The 26,328-nt window shown below is 34.0% G+C and overlaps 1 long non-coding RNA gene across 1 annotated transcript in view; it reads right to left on the bottom strand.

Moving 5' to 3' along the window:
* Positions 1 to 26,328, bottom strand: part of LOC123648261 — a 79,236-nt gene that overhangs the window by 35,243 nt on the left and 17,665 nt on the right. Inside the window, exon 2 of the long non-coding RNA XR_006738542.1 lies at positions 3,298 to 3,387. This is a non-coding gene — a long non-coding RNA (uncharacterized LOC123648261). The remainder of the gene's footprint in view (positions 1 to 3,297; positions 3,388 to 26,328) is intronic.

Genomic DNA, 26,328 nt, shown 5'->3' on the forward strand with positions numbered 1-26,328 from the left:
CCATCGGACATCTAACTCATTAACATTACCATCATAGCATTCGTTTTAGGAGCACAGAATGCTTTTATGTCAAAATCACATCAAAATGATCTTTTACCAGCTGACACTCATTTCACACAATGTTAAAATGAGGATATTTATAGAAGATGAAAATAAATAAAATATGTTAAGAATAGCTTTCTCTGGAAATAGTCATATGCCAGGAAGAAAATACAACTAATTATTTATAATCAATGTATTTTGATAAGTTAAAATGAATATTTTATAAGTATCTTAATTTGTGAGCTTTCTAGCAAATCTTTCTTTCCCTATGGCCCAAAAATAGCAAAAACCAAATCTAGTTTTTTATTTCACCAATTCATCCTTAAACAGTTGAACAAAACATATATCCTTGACACAAAACATGAAGAACTTTACATGCATTTAAAATGATTTCATTTTAAATACATAATAACTTGGAGACATTAGCCATTATAAATTCACAGTATTTTATACAATGAAAATGAAAATGATTATTTCCTCCTATTATGGAAGAAATAAGGTTGTAACCACATATGCCATGTCATTGCTAAATGCTAGACACAGTGAGGAAATAACACTTTTCAAATTGTTTCGATTAAGTCATCTGTTCCTAAAGCTAATTAAATAGAACTTCTGCCTTGATCTGAAGTATAGTATATGAAAATATGTTGGAAAAGTCTGAAAAATGTGCAATGCAGAAAATCTATACATTTTCATTTACTTACAGAACAAAAAGCCATTACTTTTTTCTTTTGTTTTTGATAGAATTTGCATAAAAAGCCTTAAAAACAACAAAGGACAAAGTGATTTATAGATTCAATGCAATCCTCATCAAAATACCAATGTCATATTTCACAGATCTATGAAAAATGATTCTATGCTTCATTTGGAACCAAAAAAGAGTCCAAATATCCAAAGCAATCTTAAGCAAAAAACAAATCTGGAAGCATCACATTACCAAACTTCAAATTATATGCTACAGGGCTATAGTAACCAAAACAGCATGGTACTGGTAAAACAGTAGAAATATGGACTAATGGAATAGAATAGAGAACCCAGATATAAATCCATCTGTCTATAACCAACTGATCTTTGACAAATCAGACAGCAACATACACTGGGGAAAATAAGACCTATTCAGTAAATGGTACTGGGAAAATTGAATAGCCACATGCAGAAGAATGAAACAGGATCCCTATCTTATGCCATACACAAAAATTAATTCAAGATGGATAAAAGACTTAAATGTAAGGTATGAAACTGTGAAAATTCTAGAAAAACAATGTAGAAAAAACTCTTTTAGATATTAGCCTAGGCAAAGAATTTGTGACTAAGACCCCAAAGGCAAATACAGCAACAACAAAAACACATAAATGGGACTTTATTAAATTAAAAGCTTCTGTACAGCAAAGGAAATCATCAACAGAATACACAGACAACTTGCAGAATGGGAGAAGATAATAATAAACTGTACATCTGATAAAGGGCTAATATCTAGAATATACAAAGAACTCAAACAATTCAGCAGCCCCAACTTAAGCATTATAAAAAGTATCCACACAACAAACACATTTGTACTCCCTTAAGATTTTGAAATTAAAAAAAAAGAATCATCATCTTTAGTGAAGTGGGCAATGAAATAAATGGAAGTAGTTTCTTATGATTTGGCCATTTTTTGATTTTCTAAATGATAGAGTGGCTTCGCTAACCTTTTTTTTTCTCTAGGCCTTCTTTTATTATAATCTCTTCTATTAAACAATATCTTGTTTGAAATCCCTAGAGCGATTTTCATTTCACTAGCTGAATCCCAACTGATGCAGAGCCTCTGGAAGAAAAGGGACCTAGAATTCATCCCCTTCTTTTTAGAGCCCTGGACATGCAATTGACAACTAAAAGTTGTAATTTTGGAAGTATGTGTGGCATTACCACTGCTTGTGCAGGCATTATACTCAGCAAGAAAGGCATATAATGCCATTGAGGCATTAAAAATATATGCATCATAGCTCATCTCCATGCCTCACAGAAATGGAAAAGCCATCATCAGCCAAGATTCCTCAATCTTCCCACCAACAAATCTACAGACCTGTATTTGCAGTTTTTCTTTCTCTTTTGTTATAGTAGAGGGAATCCCCATACAACCAATGAAGGCTGTTGCCTCCTCCTACTTTTTCAGTGATCTCCAACTTTCAGTTATCTTGTCTTTTTCTACATCTGCAGCTTCTTTTCCACCAACAATTATGTTAATAAGCATGTCATTATACTTCAGGAATGCATATCTACAAAAAGACTCCTTTTTACCAAAATTAAACTGTATTTTAGCTAGTCTAGTATTGGCTAAGCATTTAAAAGAAGGTATTTATTTATACTGCCTCTGGTTTCTTACTACCAAACATTTGTCAACTCATTTCAGTTTAGCTTCTTGAAATTTTCACTATTCCTCAAAAACCTTCTCTGGTTAAGGTCATTCATTTATTCATGCTTCTCCCCCTCCCCATTTTTTTCTTTAACAATATATTTAGCACTATGTTAGGAGCTGGATATATAGAGAAAAAATAAGTAAAATAGAAATCGTTTCTACCTTGATTAATGATTTATGTTTCAAATACAATTAACATATTTTATCTTATTAATTTCTACTTTGTAAAACAAACCAAATAGTAACAGTAACTTATTGTAACAGTTAGAAAAAAGCATATATAAAAAAGTTATAATCTCTTCCAAACTAATTAGTTGATGTTAACAGTATGATATAGAGTCTTCCACACATTTCTCTAGTCTCATAAAATAAATTTTGAAACACATGAAGTTGCTGATATTCTATTTTTTACTTACTAAACTACAATATCAAATGGTGCAACCTAATGTACATGTACATGTGTAAAGATTTTTACTTACCTTAGTTTTTGAGGAATGTTCAAATATTTCAAATATATGAATTGTTAAATGAATGAATGGTATATGTGTCATCTTTGTTGAGAAAATACAAATAAAACCAAAATCTCCTGCCAACGCAGAAAACCTCTTCACAAAGGTATGAGAGAAAACCAGTTTTATTATTGAATAAGCATTAATCCTGAATGTGATGAACATCATACAAAATCCACTAAGAATTGCAAAGACTTGATGGTACCATTTGTTATGCACAGTTCATCTTAAATTCACCTGGTAATTGGGGTGACTCTCCGTTAGTTAATTGGCTTCACCTAAAAGGAAAACTAAACTCATATATTTATGAAAAGAGGTAGTTTTGCAACTTGGCCAACATTAGGCTCTTACCTTCCCACAGAAACTGGGTAATAGGAGTAGTATATTCCTTGGTGATCACATTTCAAACAGATGGTTTCCATGTCCTTGAGAAAGACATTCCTATGTTGTAAAACAGGAAAGAGGCTTATTTAGTCTTTAAAAAGTTTTTTGCATATGTTTCAAAGAGACATAGAAAAAAACCTGACAATTATAAGTTTTCTAAAGTAAGTGCTCAAAAAAGAAGTAGGACATGTTTTTCCTTCTTTTTCACAGGGAAAATTAAGCTTCTTATTTTAAATTATATTTACCCTTACATCTTACATATGAAAAATAAAAATATTTATGTAAACTAATTATCTTTCTATATAAAAATGTTCTTCTAAAGTTTGAATAGTTTGGTTCTCCAAAGTGGTAACTTTATAGATGGCAGAAAGGAGGCTATTGATAGGTTGGAGAAATGAGAGGATTAGTCAGCAAAGCAAGTCTTATAATCAGTAATCCACGTGGATATTATTTTTAAGCAATAGAAGAACAAAACTATCTATATAAAAGTAAATATCTGTCAATTTTTATTTGAGTATATAAACACTCATGATCAAACTGAATAAATTCTATACTTTATTTCTCTTAATAGTTTAACAGTAAGTGCATGATTGTTGCAGTAAAAAATGATATATTAGATCTTGATTGTAATTAAAATGTGTCCCCTTTCTCATTGCAGACATTCAAACATATACTGGAAAGTTACAACTAGCAAAACAGGAAGACAGAATGAAATAAATCACAGTTATACAGATAAGGAGACAGTATATATTTTTGCTTATTATTTCTTGTCTGAATAACTACATACTACTTTCCATTTTTGTATTCAGGCATTTTTGTATCACATGTACATGTTTAATTTGAATGTTTACTACCTTAAATTATACTTGTTTTTTTTTTATTCCTAATACTTGCTTATTTCCTGGCACATATTTCCCAGCACCCAATTACTATTTATTGGATACAATTTTAGAATAGTTTTAGCTTAAATTTATCCAAAGATAAATCTTCTTTACATGTTTTTCCTTTACAGGAATACTGAACTTTCAAACTAAGCCCCAAAGTGGTTATTTTATTTTGCAGAATATATTTCACACTATGAAAAGTAGTACAGACCCTTATTTATGCATTTACTTTTTATTTATTCATGTTCAATGTTATCTCAATCACAGCTAATTGCTACAATTTATTGAGTGCTCACTGTACACTTGATAAACATTTTATGGAAATGACCATTCTTAAGTTACACAATTCTATAAGGTGTGTTTGCTGATCTTACTTTACAGATGATGAAATTAAAGGAAATGGGAGAGAATATGTAACCTGACCTGGGTGATACAGCTAGATATTGGTAGAGTCAAGTTTTTGAGTGCACAGCTTCTGCTTCAAGTTGTCATATTTTTACCAACACATAACTCTGCCTCTTGAACCAGTTTATGCATGCCCCAGTGTATATGGCATGCAGTCTACATAGTACCCCATGAAGTGGCAAATTCTTGCTTTTTTAAGCCAGTCTTAATATTTAAGATGGTTTAATCCCCTGAGTTAGGAAATTAATTAGGGTGATTTTAGTGCTAAACATTCTCAATCAAGCGGGTGGTAATACCATGGTTTTGGATGGTCATCTCATTCATAACATGGTAAAAGGAAGTGGGTACTACAGATATGACCCATGAGGAAAACTCCGTGAGCAGTTGACACATAGGAAACAGAGTTCAGAGAATGTGGAAAGGCTTCGTGCAGGCATACAAAACATGATTTCTCCCAGACAGCTTAGTTGTGGTTCAGGAGAATTTCCTCAGGACTCTCAGTAAGATCTGGAGTGATAAATAAAAACTGTAACCAAAGGGTAAGAGAAAATGCAATGCTCAGTTATATTCCAGTGAACGCTAGGTAGCACAGTTACTTCACAACTCCAGAACCTTCCTGCTCCTGGGGATAAATATACTGTTACATCTTGCTGAGTACATAGCCAAGTCTGAGAGTAATATTGGCAGAGAGACTAAAGGCAGGATATTTACCGAGGGGAGGAATGGTGGGAGCAGGATGGGCTGGAAGGGGCCAACAATCTTTGCAAGTTTCATATCTTTGCAGATGTCATGGTTTGGCTATGGAAGCTTGGTTCTATTTATCAAAGAGATTCATGCTTATTCAAGGATTATTTTCGTAATAAGTGAAATAAACTCACCTTAGATCACCTTAATTGTGGAGAATTATTTTGTTTCATGGAGAAGAGCCACAAGAAAAGTTAAGACGAAACTCTTCCTTGTACATTTAGAACAAATACATCAAAGATTACCAAATATTCATAAAGGAAAATAAATATGAAGATAAATGGAATGATACTGGGCAATATCTTTGGCTTATAAGTTCTAAAGCAGAGGGGAAACATTTATTATTAAGATAAAGAAATAGTGATATATTCTTAAACCATTAACACTAAGGTTTAACCTCTCTGTTGATTTTAGGAGTATTTCTTTGCCCAAACACAACTAGATAATTTAAACATTCAGTCTATAAGAGAGATAATATTTGCTGAGTACCTCGTGCAAACACTACATGAACTATATCATTTAACCCTCACAAAAATACTGCAATGTAGGTATTTATATTTCTTAAGATATAGGCTAAGTGACTTAAACAAAGAAACCTAAATATACATTGACTTAAAACAAAGATATAGGTTTCTTTCTTTCTGAAGGAACACTTAGACATATGGGGTGATCCAGAATGAGTTATTTAGAGAGGTTTCTGGCAGACTTAATGTAGAGCTTCCATCTCTGAGTCCAAGACGTTGCCATTTTCTAAGTTCAGCTATTGCCATTTCCCAGCTAGTGAAAAGGGGGAGAGAGGAAATCAAGGATTCACAGAGATTTTAAGAATATAATTTGAAAGTTACATACATCACTTGTGTTCTTCTGTTAGCCAGAACTCGTTCAGATGGTCACACTTAGGAACAGGGCAGGCTAAATAATGTAGCCTCTAGCTAGGGGACCAGGACTCCTACTAAAATGTGCATATGTGATGGAGTTGACCTCAGTAGATTTACCAGAATTTACTGTGAACCTAATAAATGTAGCATTACTTTTGGAGCCCCTCACTTACATAGATTACTTCTAAGGCCCTGGGTGGTAGGGGAGCTTACAACATATTCATTTATTGACTTTATATCCTTTTTTTTTAACACCTTCAAAAGATTGATCTGCCCCTGGCCTGGTAAAGCCTATTGGCAAAAGAAATACAAGGAGAATGAATTCTGGAAGAAAATTCACTACCTCTACTCCCAAATCATTTCCTTCATTTTACAAATGAGACCCAGAGAAGTTAAGCATTTTGCAAAAAGTCACATAACTTTGGAGTTGAAATTAGAACCTGGGTCTCTACGACTCCCAAAGTTTTGACCAGTATATTTCTAGTGAATGAAGTATGCATATCTTTTAGAATTTCATTTCCTTCTGGCAGTATTTCAAGAGAAAAGTTAGACAATCTAGAAATTACAAGGTAATTGGCTACATCACTTTGTCCCTATCTGTTCAGATGATCTTGGGAGACAAAATGAAAGTGAAAGAGAACACATGAGGTCCAGCTGACAAGCTGCCATGACAGCCAGTTAGTCTGGGCAATGCCACGCTCAGATCAACCCAAAGGTTAATAACACAGATGCAGTCAAAGATCTGATGGATAGAGGCTGTGAACTCTGTATCAACAACTTACAGCAAATGCCTGGAGGTGGCAGATGAAGAGGCCCCTCATCAATTAAGCATGGCATCCCATTTTTATAAAATTGTCAAAAGGGATTATTAAATTTCACATCTTAGTTTTCCTGGGGAAAAAAGTCAAATAATGCAAAAGGTTGCAGTTTAAAAACACCATTTAGTGTAAACTCTTGCTTCTGGCCTCATGTCAAACTGTCAGAGAGGTGCTTTACAATTTGATCCATGTTTCACTTTTCCATTTCTGAGCTAACATATTTCTTTATACTGATTAAAATTACTGATTGATAAATTTAGTTTAAGAATTGTACAAATGAGGAAACAATTGTGAAGGAAATAGCCTCAAAGTCTGAATATGAGTGCAAGTTGAATATTTATTCAGGATATTTACTTGGATTGAATGTACCTTCCTCAAAGCTAAATGCTATAACACAACATTAGACCCAGCACATGCTTTTTATATTTTCTTATTCAGAGTAAATTCAGAAAAGCATTCTGCATTAAGTCAGAGAGGACTTATGGTGGTCTGCATATGTTTTTAATTTCAAGACTGAGGTTAGAGGGCTCCATCTAATTTGAGTTGAATTTACTGAACATCAGCTTGTCTAGCCTTTTGTTTCACAGACGAGAGCTTCCCAACGTGGGTCAAGATTACCATCATCTGCAGGCTCCTCCAGGAAACTTCCAGTGTCAAATATAACCAACAAATCTTACATCTGGGGTACAAAGTTACTGAAAAGCTTTCACTGAAAAAAATTCCTAAATATAACTGAGATTCTCTTTAAATCTTTCTTAATCTTCCTACAATATTTTTTGTTTTATACAAAATAATATTTTTAAAAAATTATGTTCAATATCTAAGAATTATGGAGTAATTCAATTTCAAACCAAAAGTGCATTACTTTCACATTTCATTTTATGTGACTCACAAAAATAATAGCATTTATATTTCAAGAGTTGGGTATAAAACAATGCCTTTCGAAGACAACTTTTCTATACAAATTTTAAAGCTAATGTCATTAACTTTTTCTATTTAAAACTTACTGGAGCAAGTTGATGCACATTTTTCTGACATTCATGCTTGAAAAAATGTTTTTTTCAAACTTCACAGAAAAACATTTGGATAAATTAAAAATAATTGCATTAATATGCATAGTTCTCATATTTCTTTGATTTTTCCTGATTTTCTAATTCCTTCATGTTTTGTTTTGTGAAGAGACATCACTAACAATACTTTTGGTTCTTGAGAAGGCAGGATGGTGAGAATCATCTCTCTATATGTGACCCAAGTGTGAATGAAAATTGATTATACAAATTGAATTCATTCCTTTCACACTTGACTAAAATAAAGTCAAGAGGCCAAGGGAAAAAATACTCAGGTCACAAACATCTGCTCTAAAAACTGTCTTACAAACTTAATGTACTGCTATGACTTTAAGACTAGTTTTACCTAGTAAGTGCTGCAATTTACCAATCAGAGCTCATTAGCTCCTATGTAGTGACAATGCACTTTATTCCAAAATAACTTATGTAACTTTTATCTTTCCCAGTAAAATCCCAAATTTCTCCTTTGTTCTTTGTACCTACCAGAGACCATCCAGTCTGTCCATATGCCCCAAATTGTAAGTTTATCTTTTGTATATTCTCAAATAAAATCTTTTGCTTGGAGAACTTGTCTCTATATTTTTATTTGACATTGATGTTTTATTTGATATTGTCAGAAGTGAGACTCAAAGTGGCTTCACCTTGGAGAGATTTGGCAGCCCCAAGAACTGGCATGCAGTGCCCACAACAATTCTCTTGAGCCACCCAGTCCCACATGTTGCCTTTTGTAGCCCCACTGAGGCTCTCTCAGATCAAACTTTCATTTTCTTTGGTTGAGTTTTTTGGTTTCATTTGGGATTTGGTTTATGAGAGGTCTTTCCTCTCCTGTTTTTGAGGGGCCTTTCCTCTCCTGTTTATGGGGGACTTTTCCTTTCCTGTTAAAGAAGGCTTCTGTCCTTTCTGCTAAGTGTGAACTGTATTCTTTAGTTCATTTTGTACACTTGGGTTTTATTTTGGCTTTTACATGTTCAGCCAAATAATACAGATACATTTATTTACACAGTAGACTCTCAAGGTTCAAAAGTGTGCTATTATAGCCCTGCATTGGGGGCCCCATCTGGTTATATGCTTAAGCATTACAGCCCATCATAATATACTTTCTTATCTCCATGGACCTATTATACTAAAAACAATTTGGAATTACAGTGGCCATCCTTGGGTTCTTTTAAATTCCCTAAACTTGTCTTTCTCAAAAATAAATTAGATGGGCATAGGTACAAAATTAAAAAATCTAAATGGGGCATATATTTTAAATGGTTTCTTGAGGTATCCAAATGTACTCAAGACTCAAAAATAGCCTTGTTCCAAAATACTGTCTCTAAGTTAGTTGAGACAAATAATCAATTAAATGAAAAAGGCCTTAGAAGCTTAAACCCTTTCTGTTTCTCAGGTGCCACCTACTATCTTTCCCCTTGCCCCTTCCCTTTCCAAACTTCTCTTCTTCCCTTACACTTACTACTCTTACTCCTCCTATCTCTTCTGCTTCCAAACTTCAACCTATAAAAATTTGTCCCTTTAAGATTAGAACCTCTAATGATCCTTACTTTCCCCAGATTTCCCATGTCCCTTGGATTAAACTGAACTCTGTTATAGCCAAAGAATTTCCTAAGGTTACCGAGGATCCTCATCACTTAGTCACTAAATTTAACATCACAATTCAGTCTTTCTGGCTCATCATCTTTGATCTTTATCAACGTGTCCACATACTTGTGGGAGAAGGCTAGGCCCAACATGGATAGCAAAAGCCAATTGCTCCCATCCTCAACAGGATTTAGTGAGACCTGTCCCCACTTCCCAAGAATATGCCCTACAATATTTGGAAAATGCTCGACAACTTACAAGAAATTTACATAAAATCATCTTTGAAACATTTTCTAGAGCCACATATTTTAATAAAATTTAAACTTGTATCCAAAAGCCAAATTAACCAGTTCATAACTATCATAACAGACTCCAGGTTGTATTCAAAGAAAATTCTAGCCTTCCTATGGATGCTAACTTTACCAGGATCACCTTTAATTCTATGTGTGTTAATGGTCTCCCCCAAATTTTCTCAGTTACATGGAATGGAAAAACATGCCAACCCTCGATCTTGTTGATTTGGCAAATCAACTGGCTTACACCCTAGAGGATACCAATACAAAAATCACTAAAATTCTAAACCTCCAATTATAATATATGAATGCTTCCAGAGAAAAATAGTTGCAGCCCTCTAAATTCCATAATGTCCCTAATCTGCAAAAAACACCTCCTGGCATTTGTTAATTATTATAAACAACTTTGCCACTAAAATAAAAACTGTCATGAACTTAAGCAATCTAAACAGTCTTTGCTATAGTTTGGATGTTTGTCCTCCAAAACCTCATGTTGAAACTTGATCCCCAATGTTGGAGGTGAAACCTGATGGTAAATGTTTGGGTCATGGGGGAAAATCCCTCATGTATGGCTTGGTGCTATCCTCATGGTAATGAATGGGTTCTCATCCTATTAGTTCCTGTGAGAGCTGATTGTTAAAATGTACCTGGCACCATCTCTTCCCTCCCTTGCTTCCTCTCTTTCTGTGTGATTTCTGTACATGATGGATCTCCTTCTCCTTGTGCCACAGGAGTGGAAGCAGACCAAGTGGAAACATACCAAGATCCTCAATAGATGCAGATTCCAGCAATAAATTTCTTGTATAACCTGCAGAACTATGAGCCAAATAAACTTCTTTTCCTTAGAAATTACCCAATCTCAAGTATTTCTTTATAGCAACACAAATGGTCTAAGATAGTGTCTTCATTTAACTCTTCAGCTTCACCCTCCCAATAAGGGGCTCCAAAAATATACAAGGGCTTTTACCAACCATTCCCTTTAATCACCTGGAGGAGAACACTCTTCAATTTGACAATGAGATCTTGACTGTCCCCATAGATACAGGAAGAACCTCATCAGTGTTCAACCCCACCAACCTCAACCAGTCCCTGCCTAGAGTAATAAAAAAATCAAATAGTGATAGTTTCTAATAAATCACTGATTATTTTTATGTCTTAGCCCATTGCTTTTCACCTTGGGCCTCTACAGAATACCAATTCCTTCTTACTGGTAAAATATGCTCCAACTTATGTATTACGCTGAGATTTTAAAAAAAAATAACCATGCTGACATCTCTTTCTTCCAAAGAGGAAATATAATTTTAGAATTCAGTATGTCCAATAGTCCACTGGACTCTATCAATGATGTTCTGCTTATTTATTATGCTGTCCCATCCACCAAAGACATACCTACTGGCTCTCAGAGTTCCCTATTGGGATAAATATTAGTACCCAATTGCCATCATAAATCAGATGTTGGCATAATTCATAAAACATCCTTTATTACTGTCCAAATTGAATCAACCAAGTGCTTGCCTAATATTAAATAATATTCCTTGAGCTAAACTGCCTTGCAAGTCATAAGGTCCATAATTTTAAAAATATAACATTCAAGGTCTAATAAGTCCTTATGACTCTCCCATTCTCCCAGTTAAAAAACAAAACAAAACAAAACAAAACCTAATGGTTAAAGGACAAATTAAGAATTGATCCTATGTCTAAGATTTGGTGGATGTTATCCAGGTACCAGCTACTTTGGCTATTATCAAAATTCCTGGAAATGCAAAATTATACTATATGGAAGCTAAATAAGCACCTTGCTGATAATGCTACAAAAAATGCTCCTATTAAAGGTTAAATTAAACAAATCTTTGTAATACTCCAATAAAAGAACCTTCAAAAGATTATGTAAGAAAGATTACCAAAGATCCACAAAATTGGGTACCAAAGCTCAAAGAAAAATTTATAAAAATCATGGCTACTCCTCTTATAATCAAAAAGAACTCTGGTTTGACCTGATAACAAACCAGTTATCCTCAATTCAATGAAATATCCACTGATAACTATAGTACATAATTTGACTTATTGGGCAACTGACAAATTAATTTTTTTAATAAAACAATATTGATGGGATGATGTAAAGAGAGCTACTCAAAGTACTTATGTGGCTTGTGCCACCTGAATATACCACTCCCAGACATTTTAATTTACCTAATGAGCCATTTGAAATTCAAAAAATGGATTTTACACAACTATCTTCCTCCTATGGATATACATATATATTTGTTATGATCTGTGTGTTTTCCCATTGAGTGGAAGACTTTTCTTACAGACAAGCCACTACTTTAGCCATGGCCAAAATTCTTCTTAAAAAAAAAAACTATCCCTATGTGGGGAAATTTTGTTAAATTTCACAGTGACTAGAGAACCTACTTTACTAGCAATGTGAAAAAGCAAGTATATTCAGCTTGGCCAATATTACATTTTCACTGTGCCTACAATCCCCAATCTTCTTGCCTAGCAGAACAAACACATAAAACTATGAAAACCCAGTTGACAAAACTTATAAAAACCTTACACCTCCCCTGGCCTAAGGTTTTTCCTTTGGTATTACTAAATTTGAAAATCACTCCCATTAGGCCCCACAAACATTCACTTTTTAAAGTAATCACAGTAATCCATCCTATGCACTTAGCTTTCTCTACTTCTGATCCTCAGTTAATAAAAGGAGGTGTACTGCAATATTGTCAGGGCATTATTAAAACAATGGATACAAATTATACTTTGGCAAAATAATCTTTCCACAGTGTGTTCCTAGGAGATGAATACATAAAAGACCACAATCTACAAACTGGCTTATTTTGTCTACTGAAAAAGATGGCTACGTAAGGATTCTTTCCAGCCTTATTTTAAGGGTCCATATCAAGACCTTCTCACCAAATCCTGTGCTGCCAAACTTAAAAACATTGACTTCTGGATCCACATCTCTAATTCACAAAGGGCTCTTACTCCTTATTGGACCAACACCAAAGCTAAAGTTCACCCCAAATTAAAGCAAATAACATCTAAAGTAGACTACTATCCCAAGATGTCGAGATCAGGCCAGTGTAATCTTTTCCTTTTATTATTGGTTTCTTCCTATATGCCTTTATTTTCCTATGAAGACAATAGTGTAATTCCTATTTCCCAATTTATTGCCAAAAAGGGAAAGTTAATCGACCTTGGATTTGTCAGCAAAACCCCCATCTGTCCATAATACAAATGAATTCTTAGTCTACCCCCAATAGATTTCATTAATGTAACTGCTTAAATTGTACATTCAGTCCTTTATACAAGATCTCCACGTAACATTTTGTTCAAACTGTACATTGAGTCCTTTATATAAGATCAAGCCTTTGAATCCCCATATTCAGATTCCCTGCTTCACCCTAACAGTACCTAAGGTCAGCAAAAAAAGACTTTAAAGTTAGGTTAAGATTATATTTTTAAAAATCATAAAATAATTTTTAAAATTTGACAAGGTACAAAAACATTTATGACCTTGATCCTCTAATCATTTATGGACTTCAATCATACAACAGTTCAGCAATATCACCTTACATAAATACTGCTATAACCTCCCTATGAATAACTGTTAATACACAAGATACTCCGTATGAAATTACCTGTTCTGCCCCATCGGGATATATTTTCATCTGTGGGGAATTCAACAATCAAACATATGCACGGACAACATCATATCTCAATAAATAAAAAATAAAAGGCCAATGAGGTTTAGGACATTTCTAGATTCGATTTAAACTAACAAAATCTAAACACTGGTTGACACCTTAACTTGCATCATCATATCAAGAGAGATACTATACTCAACCAAGAGGCATAAATCTGACCAGACAAACCTCTCAGTTGTTAAATTCTTTTTAAATTATGTTATTGTGTGATCTAGGAGACCAAAATAGACTCCCCTTTATCAACTAAGAGCTAAGTTTAAGGAAATGAAAAATTACTTAGGGGCCAAGGACACAGCACACAGCCGGCACCGGCAACTCCCTAAATTCCTATGGCTACAAGAAAACCACACTCTTGCGAAACTTCCAAACAATAGGAGCTATCAGGCAAAGTAGTGGACCTTCCTCACTATGATTTATGACGGAACACTATGACTCTGATTGAGCAGAAGCCTGGCTGTACAAACATTTTTTCCTGATAAACAGCTGCAGACCTCATGCCAGTTTTGGCAGCCTATAGAGAATGCACAAAAACAGTCTTTGTGCCCTGCAGTTTACCTTTAGATGTAAAGAGCCAAATTTCACATTATTTTAAAATTAAAATCCTACCTCAAAGTGAACACGGGATGTATGTTACATATATGTTTACCCATTGTGCATGCACTCAACTCCTCTGATAAATATGTATAGCTTTTCCCCAAAACCTGCTGAATATGTATGACTCTATTGTGTAATACAGACCCTGTGTGGCATAAAACTGATCACCCTGCTCCTTCTCTCTTCAGAAGGAGCACCTTCAGTTTTTGCTAGAGATTGTCTCTCCCCCACTTGAAAATTGATATTGTCAATAAAACTCTCTTTTCTACTATTTAGCCATCCTAGTGGTCATTTTGGATGACAGGGGTCAGTCATTTTAATACAATAGTCAAAAATTTATCCTTAACAGTTGGATCTATGGTTGACTCCACAGCTAAAGCCATTGTGGCTCAACAAACACCTCTAGATTCTCTTACTAAAGTGGTATTAGATAACAAGATTACTCTAGATTATGTATTATCTAAACAAGGTGATGTTTGTGCAACTGCTAACACTATTTAGTACGATAAATATAGATAAACTCCTCTGAGGAAGGAGAAACACAGTTTTACAAGATAAGAGAACAAACTACCCGGCTTCAACAAATTTCACCCAATACATCTGGACTTTTCAATCTGTTTAGCTGGTTGCCTTCAAGATTGGGTTCATGGTTTAGAACTATTATTCAAACTAGATTTGTAATATTTCTATATTTGTGATATTTAAACTCTGTTCTTGTTGTCTAATGTTCGTAAAGCCAGCTCTCCCAACAGGATAATGTTAGCCCGATTCTTTTAGATGATTATTAATACTTATGGTATTAATGAGATAGAACTCCATCCTAAAGTCCAGGAGAACCTGTCCTTTGAGAGTTTTTCCTTCTGGCCTCTTTGTTGCTCAAATTTGGCCTCAGTCCCTGTGACATTGACTCCTATGCTTTCCCTTTGACATGAGACCAGAGACAGCTGGGACAGATCAAAGGGACAATTAAGCCTAACTTCAAAGATAAATGATCAGCAATGCTTTCATTAAAAGATCTTGATCAAAATGTAAAAACTGATTACACAATTTGGGAGTCATTCCTGTTACACCCAACTAAAATGGAGACAAGAGGCCATGAGAAACAACACTCAGGTCACAAACACCTATTCCAAGACCTGTTTTGCAAGCAAAATGACCTGCTATGACTTTAAGAGTAATTTTATCTAGCCAATGACACCACTCACCAGTCAGAGCTTGACAGCTCCTGAATAGGGCCACAAGTACCAAGGAACTTTCTTTCAAAACAACTTATATAAATTTTCTCTTTCACAATAAAAGTTCAACTTTCTCCTTTGTTTTTGGACATAATAGGGACCAACTTGGTCTGTGTGTATGCTCCAAAATGAAATTCTATTCTTTGTATATTACCAAATAAAACCTTTTGTTTGGAGACACATCACATATTTTTTATTTGCTATTGGCTAAAGAATCTGTTCTCTTAATATCCTTATTAATGTGAACTGAACCTAAAAGTGTGAGCACATATATTTATTGATTTCCTAATTCCAGTTTCATCTGCATTAGGTAAATTGTGTTTTATAAATTTTCTTCCTAAGGAATAATTTTTGTATATTCACGTATTTTCTTTTATTTCCTACTAAATTTCTAAATATTTTAGAGTAAATATTACACTAAGGCATTATGTAAATATGAAAAATTTAAAACAAATTATATAATGCTTGGTCTTTCATATTATCATTATATACAAATGTGAATGTTAAGACTAAAGTGACTAGGCTTTGTTCTGTTGTTGTATGAAAGATTTCTTATATTAGATTCTAAGTTAACTAAAACCAAACTAAAATGAAAGTATCATTGCCATCAGCCATATGTCTGCTTCATTCTAAACTGGTTATTTTTAAAGAGCCAGCCTCCAACAATATTCCCCCTTAGAGGAAGAATAAAAATAACCTGACTACTGTACATATGAAAGCTACATTGCTTAGTAAGTCATTATGTTAGCTGACACTAAATTCCTGAACAGTGTAGTACTATAAAAGATCATCTGTATGGCTGTGAATGAAGAATTTTCATTTGATCTAGGATTAATCTGGTAGACATGGTATTTGTAGAAATGGATACAAAGTACAACATTAATTCTGGATGTGCAGTGATGGAAACAGTCATCTTTTTATGGGACCAATAAATCTTCTTTTAATATTACCACTGCTGCACACAGATCCTAAAAATGTAAGAGAAAGATTCCATTTTACTGTACTGAGAAACGTCCTCTTAGAAAACCACTTGTAGTCTAAAAGTCCCCTCAGAAAGTGTTCTGCTTCCTGAAGATAACTGTAGTTTGATTTCTGATGATTATATGATTATTTGCTAGCCTTTTGAAGAATCTTTTAATGCCTTGTAAAGAGTTGAGGAGTATGTAGGGGTGGTATGAGTAAGGTGTTAAAATGCTATTACTAAATAACTTTAAGCCAACCATGAACTTTTCATTTAAGCTTCTCTTGTGGGTTATGTGCATCATGGTTTTGTTGGCAGTATAAGATAGATGTGGGTCTCCACTTAGCCTCATGGGTTCCAATTTTTCTCCACTCTTTCCTACTTCACATATGGCTTTTCTTCCCTATCACTTACCTAGATGACATTTTGAGATTTGAGAGCCAACATAAGATGCACAGGCAGGAGCCTTGCAGAGACTCCTATACCAATTGTGAGAGGTAAAAATATCTATAATAAATTTTTTATTCTAAAGCACTCATCATCATTTGACTTCTTGGGTCAAATCTTGACAGACAAAGTAGTAACACAGAGATTTTAATAAATGTATCAAAGGGATTAATGCCCAAACATTCTCATAGGGATTTAGAAGTAGAACCTAGATGCATTTTTTTACCTCCTTTGAGTTGGTTCCATATCTCCGAATGCAAACTTCTATCCTTATTTTAGTTTAGAAACTATTTTTCACAATAACACTGAGTTTCTCCAAAGGTACTCTATAGCTCCTAGTAGCTATTCCATCAGTGTTCACTAGCAAGCCCTCTAGACTCTTCAGTCTAAAGTTTCTTGGTTTCACTTTTCCCTGCCTATTTGCTGACTACTTAGAGAGTTTTTCCCTCAGTCTAGGTTAACAACCCTTAAGAAGGACTACTAAAAAGACTTTATGTATTAAGAGTCAAGTCTTTACAGTAGCAATTTACCTCAGACTTATGAAGAATGTGATTCTCACATTTTCTTCCCCTACTGTAAGAACCAGTATAGACCTGATACTTCTGGCAAAATCTGAGTAGAACAATGAGCATACCTTCTAGCCACAGCACTAAATCACCCATAACGTGACAAGAAGCAGTGCATGTCAGCTCTCTGAGTAGGAGGTACCAGATAGACATTTCCTTCCATTGTAGTAAACTTGGTTTTTGGCAATCTAGGCACTTCAGTTTTCTTCTGTGACAGATGTATCTGAGGCATAGGTCCACTGTACAGGGACTGGCCCGCTGCGGTGTCCTCAATTATTCTATGAGTATTTACTGAGCATTTACCAAGATCTAGGCACAAAACTGAGCCTAGACCTAGACTGGGATGAGTTATGTGATGTATGGAAGCCCCTCTAGTTTGTTATTCTTGTACACACAGGCTACCCAAAGAGGAGAGTTGCAGTAGCTTTTGCTGATGTTAAAAAAAGAATAAAAAAAAAAATGGTGCTTTTTAAATTTTACCTAACCTGTCACTGTTAAGAGTTTTGTGCACTATAAACAGAATACTCATTCCTTTTTTTTTGGCTAAGACTCAGTGTTTCCCTGATAGCACATTGAATATGTGGCTGAAAAAAATGGTTTATAGCAGATCTCTGGGCTTGCTTATTAGAAATGCTATGCCCAAGATTTGGGCTTTCATTTTATTCAGTAAATATATGTTCAAATGATTATTCTATAGATAGCATTTTAGATTGAGGAACTCTACTTAGGACACAAAGAGAAAAAATCAATTTTCTTTTTTACTCTCTTTACATTCATCAGTTCATCCTACCATAATATTTAATGCAATAAGATAGTAGTCAGCAACCCATTTGCACCAAACAAGCAATATTTATGAACTTTTTACAAGTGCAAATTTAAAACTAAAAGGAAACAAAACATGAACTGTATATAAATCACTGTAATTTTACTAAAAGAAAACCTTAAACAGTCACACAAACACACACAAAGTACACTAATGTGCATTAAAATGCATTCCAAGGCAGAAACTCATAATTATATTTACAAGTGGAATACAAAGTAGACACATTTTGAGTAGTATATTCAATTTTATTAGATTTTTCTGAAAAACTGACTGCAAAGTAGTACATCTATCAAAAGCAGTGAGGCTCAAAATATGTTTTAAACCTCAAGGGTGGTAAGGGAGAAGTTCCTTACTCCACCATTTAGTTTTAAATAATTAATACTTTGGGTTCATTTTTCAATGTTGGCTCCTTATCTCTTACTACTTTATTAAGGATATGTTAGCAGATTTTAAATATTAATAATTATTACAATAAAAACTATAAAAGTACTGTATGTCATTAAAGAACCATTTCTGATATCACTTTAAAACAGTGGGTCTTGTGGAAAAAATACATAAAACAAACATAAAGATTTATATTCTGCCTCAGTCACTATTATTAATTTATTCATTTATATTTGTACATTCAGTGCTTTTGGAAATGATTTAGAGCAGCTTATAAAATACATAGTGCAACAAAATACACATCAAAAAGAAGTGAAGAATTTATGGCAAAGGTAAACAAAGGTATAAACAATAGAATAAATTCAAAAGTGACACAAAATGTATCCCCTAGAGTGAAATATCTAGCAGTGGGCCTCAAATTTGGCACTGTACTGTCTAATAGAAAAGCAAGAGGAGAGGAACACAGTTTCTTGCTTACAAAATATGAAGATAGAACAGTTTCTCAAGAGGCACATTTATTGGTCATACAGACACCAAAGATAAATGCCTTCACTAGATAAAATTTTATGATTTATGTTCTTTAGGTTTCTGTTATTTTTTAAAAATTATTAACATACTCATCTTAGGAACAATTAAATATATGTAATACTATGAGTTCCAAAATCCAGATGCACAGTCTTCTAAATTTTGCATAAATCCAAATCAATTAGTTTCAAAAATATCAGGTGAGATGATTCCCAACTACTTCTTAGTTACACACCATTTTGAATACCTGATGAAAATAATAGATTGTCCATTCAAAGTCATACATATAAAATGTATATGCAATTTGAAGGTGCTCTTATACTCTCCCTTATGCAAAGTTAAGAATCTCCAAGCAATAAAAATGTGTAGACGACTTAATTTCCAGGAAATCCTTTCTAAGTACTGTTTATTTTCACAAAGATTTTGAGACATTGAGCAATAGTGAATTTGAGCCTCCAGTGCAGGTGTTCTGTATTGGTGTGTAAACCAGAGCCAGGCAGGAGTTAACAGACTAAGCCTGGGGTGGGTGTGGAAAGAAACAGCACAGCTTTATGGGGAGAAGGGCAGAAAGAAAGCAAGGGAGGGGGAAAAGTAGAGGAGAAAAGAGAGAGTAAAAATGATATATATAGTAAATGATTAATTTACTAAAAGACTTCTCTTCCTCTGCACTGAAGGAGGACAGTAGGATTTCTCAGAGAAGGCCCTAAGGACTCCAGAGGGCCATAGAGAAATCATACCATTATACCATCAAATGAATTCATAAACAGTGGAAGTTTAAAGGTCTGTAGCAGAAATATGATGATAACAAGATTCTTAGCCTAGAATATATGTGCAGTCCATTTAAGTGTGTATTTGTGTGTGTGTGTATTCTCCAGTAAAAGAACTCAAAAATGTTTTTATAATAAAAGATCATAGTACATATCCTAATACATATGTCAGTTGCTGGATAGAAGGTAGTAATTGTTAGAAGACAAATACAAAAAGCCAAAAAATATCTTTGTTTTTTGAAGAGCTGACCTGAAGTCATTTTTCCTGACAGTAATTACATAATCAATGCAGTTGGTTCAAAATTAAGAAAATATATTCCTGTCAACTACATAGAAGAGAATGTGAATCTTTCTGTAAAGGACATGTTTCCAGTTCACGTAAATGTAGCAGCAAGATACTTCCTATCAAACTTGAATTTCAGTCAAACTGAGAACCAAATCAAAGACTCAGTACCCTAAAAAATAGCAACAAAGAAAATAAAATACCTACGAATATATTTAACTAAGGAGGGAAAGATCTCTACAGGGAGAAGTATGAAACACTGAGGAAGGAAATAGCAGAGGACATAAACAGGTGGAAAACCATACCGTGCTCATTGTTAAAATGTCTATACTACCCAAAGTGATCTACAGATTCAATGCAATCCCTATAAAAATGTCAACATCATTTCTCGCAGATCTAGAAAAAAATAATTCTACACTTCGTATGAAACCAGAGAAGACCCTGTAAAGCAAAAGCAATTTTAAGCAAAAAGAAAAATTGAGAGGAATAAATTTACCAGACTTCAAACTATACTACAAGGCTTTAGTAATTAAAACAGCATGGTACTGGCACAAGAACAGAGACATAGACCAACGTAGCAGAACTGAGAACCTAGATATAAAACCATCCTCTTATAGCCATCTAATCTTTGACAAAGCAAACAAAAACATACACTGGGGGAAAGAATCCTTGTTCAATAAATGGTGCTGGGAAAATTGGATAGCCACATGTAGAAGACTGAAACAGGATCCACAACTCTCACCTCTCACGAAAATCAATTCACAGTGGATAACAGACTTAAACATAAGGCATGAAACTACAAGAATTCTAGAAGAAAATGTTGGAAAAACTCTTACAGACATTGGCCTAGGCAAAGAATTTATGAAAAAGATCCCAAAGGCAATCACAGCAACAACAAAAATAAATAAATGGGACCTAATCAAATCAAAAAGATTCTACATAGCCAAGGAAACTATCATTAGAACAAACAGACAACCTACAGAATGGAAGAAAATATTCACAAACTACACATCCGATAAAGGGCTGATAAATAGAATCTGTACAGAACTCAGGAAAGTCACAAGAAAAAATAAAACAACCCTGTCAAAAAGTGGGCAGTGGACATGAACAGAAACTTTTCAAAAGAAGACAGACTCATGGCCAGTGAAAATATGAAAAAATTCTCAACATCTCTAATCATCAGGGAAACACAAATCAAAACCATAATGAAATATCACTTAACTCTAGTGAGAATGGCTTTTATCAAAAAGTCCCAAAATAATAAATGTTGGCATGGACACAGAGAGATAGGGACACTCATACACTGCTGGTAGACTGCAAACTAGTACAACCTCTGTGTAAAGCAATATGGGGATACCTCAAAGAGATACAAGTGGAACTACCATTTGATCCAGCAATCCCATTACTGGGCATATACCCAAAGGGAAAATATACATAATATAAAAAAGACATCTGCACTCAAATGTTTATAGCAACACAATTCACAATTGCAAATATGTGGAAACAACCCAAGTGACCATCAATACATGAGTGGATTAATAAAATATGGTATATGTATACCATGGAGTTCTACTCAGCCACAAAAAACAATGGTGGTCCAGCACCTCTTGTATTATCCTGGATAGAACTGGAGTACATTCTACTAAGTGAAGTATCACAAGAATGGAAAAACAAGCACCATATGTACTCACCATCAGGTGATATTAACTGAACAACACTTAAGTGCACATATAGTAATAACATTCATCAGGTGTTGAGCAGATGGGAGTAGGGGAAGGGATTGGTATATTCACACCTAACGGGTGTGGGTGTGGTATGCACCAACTGGGGGATGGACATGCTTGAAGCTCTGACTTGGGTGGGGCAAAGGCAATATATGTAATCTAAACATTTTTACCCCTGTAATATGCTGAAATAAAAAAAAATATAAGTACTGTGTAAAAGTCAATAACTAGGTATGTATGTTGATTTCAAATAGCTCTCTTCTTAGATATTGTATAAGTGTAAAATCAGTGTAAAGAATATTGTGATAACATAAGTCCGTAGATCCATCCAGTGAGCAATAATCTCTAATAATAGGCTTTTATAGGGACCAATAATTTTATTTATTTATTTATTTATTTATTTATTTATTTATTTATTTATTTTTGTGACAGGGTCTCGCTCTGTTGCCCGGGCTAGAGTGAGTGCCGTGGCGCCAGCCTAGCTCACAACAACCTCAAACTCCTGGGTTTAAGCGATCCTACTGCCTCAGCCTCCTGAGTAGCTGGGACTACAGGCATGCGCCACCATGCCTGGCTAATTTTTTCTATATATATTTTTAGTTGTCCAGATAATTTTTATTTCTATTTTTAGTAGAGACGGGGTCTTGCTCAGGCTGGTCTCGAACTCCTGACCCCCAGCGATCCACCCGCCTCGGCCTTGCAGAGGGCTAGGATTACAGGCGTGAGTCACTGCGCCCGACCGGGACCAATAAATTTTTAATAAAATTATTTTAAGTTGGATTTTTGTCCATTTTAACCAAATAGTAGAGATATATGTAGCCCATAATTGAGTCCAAATCACTGATGCAAAGAGCAAGGTAAGGTTAACAGAAATCCCACATATTTAGTATTATTCTTAATGGACTTTAAATAATATAAGTAGTTCAATAATGAAATGACAGTACTTCAAGCTGGCATACTCTTCAAATAGAAAAGTTGAAATAAAAATCCCAGGTTACTAATTACCAAGAATGGAGTTACTATGCATTTTAAATGGAGTATCTACTAAGTTAACAGGATCATAATTTAGTGGGAATAAAATCTTGATTTAAAAAATGGTAAATTATTTAATTCTTACTCCACTCTGCCTTGTTAACTTCTCCTTGTCTTTTAGATATATGCTTAAATGTCTCTTTTTTCAGAGAGCCTTCCCACAAGCTTGTCCTTAATCTCTAAGTATAACTACAATAAGAATCGGAGGTGTATTCTGGACTTTTTGCTTATGTGGCAGAGTCTACATACATATCTCCTTTACTAGCTTCTTCTCTATTACTCTCTGGACTAATTAACATCATAGCCCTTAAATTAACCAGTGTTTCACTTTCTCATTAACTGAGCAACCAGTGATTACTGACATTTCCTTTTTGTGTTTAAAACACTTCGAAATGGTCTCTTGGTTGATGAGTATGCTATATTTAAGTATTATGTTTGAATTGTATCCAATAAATTGATGTTAGTAAAGAGGTGAACTCAAAATCTAGGGTTGTCAGCTAAATGTCTTGAGAAAAAATATCATATGAATGCAGGAGAAAATTCTAGGACAATAAACTTTGAATTAGAGGTGAGGATCATAACGATAGGTTGATATCTCCCTAATAATATCACTAATAGTCAAGATGAGCTGAGGGAGATAATCCAGGAAAGGGCATGTATATAGTAATTACAAAATTCCAATCATGGTTTGAAGTATTCTATGTGCATTTTATCACTCCAATGACCCAATACTATTATCTCCAACTTACACATATAGACAGCGCAAGAAGCCAGAATAACTTGAAGAAAGGACAATAAATATGCTTAACTGTAGAATGTAAACCTATTAATATATAGTTAGTTTTCAAAGAGACAGTCCCTAACCTTAGCACCTACCATGTACCCTAGACACCTTAAAACAAAAAGATCACCTAAAATTCTGAAAATCACAATAAAATCATTTTTCTTTTAAATCTCTTGGATTCATAGGATGATGGTATCTAAAAGTGTGTGGTTCAACTCTATCAGTGACATTCATAAAGCAAAAGAAATTTTTTCAGTGTTATTGAGGTATACTTGATAAATAAAAGTTGTATGCCATAATGATTTGATATGCACATACATTTTTAAATGATTATGACAATCGAGCTCATTAAGATACTCATCACCTCACTTACTTGCCATGTGTGTGTGTGTGTGGTGAGAATACTTAGGATCTATTCTCTTAGTAAATTTCAAGCATACAATATATTATTATCAACTATAATCAACAGACTATGTATTAGGTCTCTAGGATTTATTCATATTATAATTGAAAATGTGTACCCTTTTGCCAACATATTTTTGTTTCCCCCACCCTGATCCCTGGTACTCTCCTTTTATTGTTTCTATGAGTTTGGTGTTTTTTTTAGATTCTACATATACCATATATAAATGAGATCATGCAGTATTTGTCTTACAGTGTCTGGCTCATTTCACTTAGTATAATGTCCTCCAAGTTCATTTATGTTGCCACAAATGTCAGAACTACCTCTTTTTTTTTTAAGGATGAAATAGTAATGTATTTCCTTTGAATATATATCCAAAATTTTGATTGCTGGATCACATGGTAGTTCTAGTTTTAATTTTTTGAGAAAACTCCATATTGTTTTCCATAATGACTGTACCATTTACATTTCTAAAAAACAATGTATAAAGGTTCCCTTTCCTACACTTGCTATCTTTTGCCATTTTGATAATAGACATCCTAATAGGTGGTGTGAGGTGATACGGCATTGTGGTTTTGATTCGCATTTCCCTGATAATTAGTGATGATGAGTACTTTTCATGTATGTGTTTGTCATTTGTATGGCTTCTTTGAAGAAATATCAGTTCAAGTTCTTTCTCCATTTTTAAAATGAATTACTTGGAATTTTTTTTACTATTGAGTTGTGAATTCCTTAAATATTTTGAATGTTAACCCCTTATTAGATATATAGCTTGCACATATTTTCTCTTATTATTTAGATTGTCTTTTCATTTTATTGCTTGTTCCCTTTCTTGTGCATAAGCCTTCTAGTTGAATGTAGTCTCTATTGTTTATTTTTGCTTCAATTGCTGGTGCTTTTAGAGTCCTATGCAAAAAAAATCACTACCCAGACCAATCTCATAGGGTTATTCCCCGGTGTTTTCTTCTAAGAGTTTTGAAGGTTAAAGTCTTGTATTTAAGTCTTTAACCCATTTTTAGTTGATTTTTGGGTATGGTGTAAAATAAGTGTCCGATTTCATGGTTTTAAGTGTAGATATCCAGTTTTTCCAATACCATTTTTGTTGAAGAGACTATGTTTTGTCCACTGTGAATTCTTGGTGCTTCAGTTGAAGATTATATGACCATATATTTGTGGGTTTATTTCTGGGCTGTTCTCTACCATTATTCTATGTATTTGTTTTTATACCAGTACCATTCCATTTTTATACTTCAGTTTTGTAATATGTTTTGAAATCAGGAAGTGTGATGCCTCTAGATTTGTTCTTCTTGCTCAAGATTGCTTTTAGCTATTCAGGGACTTTTGTTGTTCCATATGAACTTTTGGATTGTTTTTTATATTTCTGTAAAAAATGTCATTGAAATTTTGATGGAGAATGCATTGAATTGGTAGATTGCTGTGGGTAGTATGGATATATAGCAATATTAATTCATCCATCCCATGATAAGAATGAACATCCTTGTCATATTCCTGATTTTAGAAGCACAGCTTTTAGCTTTTTACCATTGAGTATGATGTTAGCTTTGGGTTTGTGACACATAGTCTTCATTGTGTTGAGGTACATTTCCTCTATATCCAATTTATTGAGAATTTTTGCCGTGAAGAGATGTTGAATTTCATGGACTTTTTCTTCATCTAATGAGATGGTCATATGATTTTTATTTTTTATTCTGTTATGTGGTATATCACATTTATTGATTTGCATATATTGAACCATTCTTACACCCCAGGAATCACTCACACTTGATCAGGGCCAAACTAAAAGAATCTTTGACATCACTTATTTAGAAAACAACCATTTCATAAATGAAAAAGTTGTGCTACTTGTATATTACTATATAAAAATTAGCTTAAAATTTAGTGGGTTAAGATAAGACTGTCATACAGTTTTTGAGATGCAGTAATTCAAATGTAGTTTAGTCACATATTTCTGACTTTGGATCTCTCATGAGGTTGCAGTCGAGCTTTTGTCTGGGCTGCATTCTTAGGGCTTGACAGAGGCTGAAGGAACTATTTCCAAGTTCACTCATATGGCTATTGGTAAGAAGTTT

This window comes from Lemur catta, chromosome 12, assembly GCF_020740605.2.
Source record: "Lemur catta isolate mLemCat1 chromosome 12, mLemCat1.pri, whole genome shotgun sequence".
Lineage (NCBI taxonomy): Eukaryota > Metazoa > Chordata > Mammalia > Primates > Lemuridae > Lemur > Lemur catta.